Source organism: Oryx dammah, unplaced genomic scaffold (genome assembly GCF_014754425.2).
Source record: "Oryx dammah isolate SB20612 unplaced genomic scaffold, SCBI_Odam_1.1 HiC_scaffold_2, whole genome shotgun sequence".
Taxonomy (NCBI): domain Eukaryota; kingdom Metazoa; phylum Chordata; class Mammalia; order Artiodactyla; family Bovidae; genus Oryx; species Oryx dammah.
The window spans coordinates 76,300,929-76,305,921 of NW_024070186.1; the positions used below are offsets into that span (position 1 = coordinate 76,300,929).

At 51.2% G+C, this 4,993-nt stretch overlaps 1 long non-coding RNA gene across 1 annotated transcript; it reads left to right on the plus strand.

Annotated features, from left to right (window-relative positions):
* The first annotated feature begins 2,961 nt into the window (after positions 1-2,961).
* Positions 2,962-4,410, plus strand: LOC120872461. The gene is made up of 2 exons (XR_005723252.1): positions 2,962-3,656; positions 3,697-4,410. It is a non-coding gene; the product is annotated as an uncharacterized LOC120872461 (long non-coding RNA).
* The last annotated feature ends 583 nt before the right edge of the window (positions 4,411-4,993 follow it).

Below are 4,993 nucleotides of genomic sequence, written 5' to 3' on the forward strand. Positions count from 1 at the left end.
ATAGTCTTTTATCTGTGTTTTTTTTTTTTTTTTGGCTCTGCTAGGTCTGTGTTGCTGCATGGGCTTTCTCTAGTTGTGGAGAGCAGAGGCTAGTCTAGGTGCTGTTGCAGCCTTCTCGCTGAAGTGACTTCTCTTGTCTGGAGCACGGGCTCTAGGGCGCTTGGGCCTTAGTAGTTGTGGTTCCTGGGCTGTAGAGCACAGGCTCAGGAGTCGTGGCGCATGCGCTCAGTTACTCCTCAGCGTGTGGGATCTTCCTGGACCAGGGATGGAACCTGTGAGTCTTGCACTGACAGGTGCATTCTTTACCACTGAGCTGCCAGTTAAGTCCCCGTAATATAGTTTTAAGAACATGGGCCATTTGGACATTCTGCAGAAGATCACATCACCTATTATATTAAATGATCAAATGAGTAAGAAGTGGCAAATACATGGAAGACTAAGACACATGCATTCCAGAGGGCAGAATAAAGGCTAGATGAAAATTCAGGGGGTCACCACATCAGTGAGGTTTTTAGAAATCCAGTGGCTTGGGGCATGCCCTCCCATCTCCACTGCATTAGGACAAATTATTATCTGACATCTCCCACAACTAGGAAGAAAGCAAGATGTGTGGCAGGCCTTTTGGATTCTGGAGGCAGCACATTCCATATTTAGAAATACTGCTCTCACTTATTTCCTTAGTGACAAGGAACACTTACAGCAGGCATGGGATGTGTAGCAGAATGAGGCTGAGGTACAGGCATCCACTGCTTGTGGGCAGTGCAGCCAGTGGGCTCCACGTAGAGACTATGGGACTAGAGTTGTCTGTGGTGAGAAAAGATGCCATGTGGAGGAGAGCAGGATTGCAGCACAAGCCCTTGGGGCTTGGCCATAGGTGGGAATCTATGCCATCTGCATCAGAGAAGCATTCAGAAAAAAGCCTCTCCTGTGCTAATGGGCCCTGGCAGAGATTACACACCTAACCTGGGACATAAAGTGATGGAGTATCCGGATTTGCCACCAGGAGCTGGGTTCTGTCACATTCACCAAGCCTTAAGGCTGGGAGGGGTCAGCAGCATTCCATCATCAGGTGGAGGTGGCAGGTCTGGAAACAGCCATGAATCAGGAATATAAGCAAGCTGCATGAGCAGCTGGTCCCATGTTCCTCTGTCAACTATACTTTGTACCAGTGCCTCTGTCTCAGCTCATATGAATGTGGATTAGCTTTCTATTGTTGCCTAACTACGTTATAAACTTAGCAGCCTACATTCAGTTCAGTTCAGTTGCTCAGTCATGTCCGACTTTGCGACCCCATGAATCGCAGCACGCCAGGCCTCCCTGTCCATCACCAACTCCCAGAGTTCACTTAGATTCACGTCCATCGAGTCAGTGATGCCATCCAGCCATCTCATCCACTGTCGTCCCCTTCTCCTCCTGCAGCCTACATTAGTAGATACTAATTATTTCATAGTTTCTGTGGGTCACAGCTTGAGCATGACTTAGCTGGGCCCTCTTCTTCAGGGTCTCACAAAACTGTGATTGAGACATGAACGGGCTGTTGTATTATCTGAGGGTCAACTACGGGGTGATTCAGTCCCAGCTGCATGTACTTATTTGTCAGAATCCAGTTTCTTGCCCACTGCCACATTGAGGGGCTTTGTTTCTGATTGGTCATTGGAGAGACCCCCCCCCCACTTTAGGTCCTTGTCACCTGTTCCTTCCATGTGGCAGCTCATAATATAGTCACTTGCTCCTTCAAAGCAAATGAGTCATGAGGAATGCCTTGCAAGATGGGCCTTACCATCTTTTTTTTTTTTTTAAGATTTATTTATTGATGGCCCCACTGGGTCTTCATTGCTGCGTGGGGGATTTCTCTCACTGCAGTGGGCAGGGGCTGCCCTCCTGCTGTGGGGCATGGGCTTCTCATTGCAGTGGTTTCTTTTGTGTGGAACATGGGCGCTAGGCATGTGGGCTTCAGTAGTTGTGGTGCACTGACTCTCTTGTCGCTTGGCATGTGGGATCTTCCCAGATCAAGGACCAAACCTGTGTCCCCTGCATTGGCAGGCAGATTTATGACCAGTGAGCCACCAGGGAAGCCCGGGGCCCTTACCATGTTATGGTCATGTATTATGTACGGATTCTCGTGTACATCCTGTTGCCTTTGCTTTCTTCCACTGATGAGAAGCAAGTTGCAGAACTTTCCCACACTGAAGAGGAGATTACCTGAGAGATGCAGGGGTCATGGGGGCCACTCTACAACCTGCCTGCCTCAGACTGCATGGAGGATTCCAACGACAAGCTGACAGAAGAGGATAAAGGCTAAGCTTGGCTCATGGACAGGTCTCCTGGTATGTGAGTACAGACAAAAATGGACCACAGTTGCTCTGCAGCCTCACTCGAGGTGGCTCCTAGAGACTGCAGGAAGGAGTCTCCCCCTCTGATGACAGAAACAGGCAGTGTATATGGTCATCCACTTCGTGAAGACAGGGAAGAGGCCTGGGCATGCCCAGAGACTCATGGGTAGTGGTCACACTTGGCTGGTTGCCCAGAGACTTGCAAGGAGAAAGACGGGAGAGTGGAGGATAAAGGTGTCTGGGGCAGGGGTGTGTGGCACGTGGACCAAAGCAGTGGGCATGGAGTGTGAACATCTCTGTAACATCTGTCAACACCAGTAGTGAGCATCTCCCCTGGGAGAGGTTCAGTTCAGTTCAGTCGCTCAGTTGTATCCAACTCTTTGCGACCCCCATGGACTGCAGCATGCCAGGCTTCCCTGTCCATCACCAACTTCCAGAGCTTGCTCAAACTCACACCCATCCAAGTCGGTGATGCCATCCAACCATCTCATCCTCTGTCATCCCCTTCTCCCACCTTCAATCTTTCCCAGCATCAGGGTCTTTTCCAGTGACTCAGTTCTTCACATCAACTGGCCAAAGTATTGGAGTTTCAGCTTCAGCATCAGTCCTTCCAATGAATATTCAGGACTGATTTCCTTTAGGACTGACTGGTTTGACCTCCTTGCAGCCCCTGGGAAAGGTACTATCAACCAAACAGAATGACTCTTCCAGGTGTGCTCAGCCAGCCCCTGCCCTTGGCCATCCTAGTGCTGGACAGTAATTTCATGAACAGAGGCTGTGGTGCCAGAGATGGAGGCTATGCGTGAGTCCAGTAGCATGGGCCATTCTACCTTCTGCACTGTTCAAAGTCCAACCTGCTGTTTACAGAAACCGGTGAGCACTCCTCTCCCCTCAGGCACCATCTCTCAAGGAGATCTACCACCCTTTTCCTCATAAAGACAGAAAATATCACAGAAACAAATTCCTACTCTCTAGATTGTCCTGAATATCTTTTATCCCCAGAGTAATGTTTCTCAGGGTCTTCAGAATCACTTGGGCTTGTCACTAGTGAAGATTTCCCAACCAACCAACCTACTGAATCTCTAGATTTGGTGTCTGGGAATCTGTATTTGTGGAATGTGGAGGACTTAGTCAGTGGCCTTAATGCAGTTCAGTATCCTAATTAAAATTTTCCCAGAAAACAGTTGTTAAGAGATGGGGAAAGAAAATATAAACCTAGGAGTGTCAAATTGAAAAATCACCTCACCATCTTAGTAGGACAAACCCATTTTTCAGTTGCCAATTCAGAAACACGGTCCCTGTGAGCCTGGAACTGTGCTCCAGGTTGTGATGGGAGTGAAGAACATAAAGTTCAGATAAGAAGGAAGACGTCTACACACATAAAACCTCAGAATTGGAAGGCAGCCCCAGAGGAGTGGTCCTGGCCCCTTCCCTCTTCAGACAGGCAAACAGAGGGTCAGTTTCACACAAGTTTCCAGCAGCAGAACCAGGTCCCCTGAGCCTGGCTCACCAAGAAGTTCTGATGAAATGTTACTGCAAGTGATGCCAACAGCAAGGGTTCTAGGAATTCAGAGAGGCCTCCATGCCCCGTGGCTGAGTGAACAGGGGCAGGGCCTTGGGCTGGTCCCTGAGAGGAGATGAGACTCTAGGCAGAACGCAGATTCCGGGGCATCAGGCATCAGGGGCGGGGGATTCCAAAGGTGGTCAGGTCAGGAACGTCAGGACCTCAGGCCTGTCCGGCACTTCACACAGCACTGCATCTGTGGTGTCATCACCCCCATTCATTCCTCCACTATCCTGCCCCCTCCATTTAACCACAGGGAACTGCTGGGCATGATAGCTCCATGCTCTGGGCGAGGCATCCGGGGCCCCAGCGACACGGCGACAGGAAGGGCGCTGGGAGCCACTGAGGAGTGGGAGGCAGGGCCTCTGGAGAGAGCCAGGCAGGAGGGGCCCTGTACCCAGAGGGAGTTACAGTCAGAGAGGCTGTGGGCTGGAAAGAGAAGAGCGTGACCCTTGCATGGGACACAGCAGCACAGGTCAAGGAGGGCAGCAGGCACCGTGGTTTGGGACAACTTCTACACATACTTCCCGTGCGGCCTGACTCCCTGTGACCGGGAGGCCTGGGGACCCCAGAAGACACCTGGTGGGGACACCCCCATCAGGCTCACTGGGGAGGGGCTCTGGCTGCAGGCGGCTTTGCAGGGGCAGCATGGTGCCTGGTATAAGGTCTCTCCCTGTCCTGGCAGGGACCTGAGCCGAAGGCAGGAAATCCAAGCCACAGGCCCATCGTAACACCTGGACAACTTCTGCCCATCACATGGGTAACAAAGGTAGACCCAGGAACCTTTGAAAATTACTGAGCTGCCTCCAAGGGAGCACGTTCATTGATGACCTGGAGCCAGGCTTGAGAGGTTCTTGGGTAGAGTGGAAGGAAATGAGGTTGAGGGAGAGGGAGGTAAGCCTGAGGAGTTCGGCTTTAACACAGGTGCAGACAGTGGGTGGGGGGTGGGCCAGGGGGGTTGGCGCTGGGACAACACGGCGGGAACCACACCTGAACATGGAGTGTGATCACCGACCCAGGGGTGTGTAAGTCTGCCCCACCAACATACACAGTTTGAGATCATCTAAATTCTCTTTTGGTGCACATAGGAAGAATA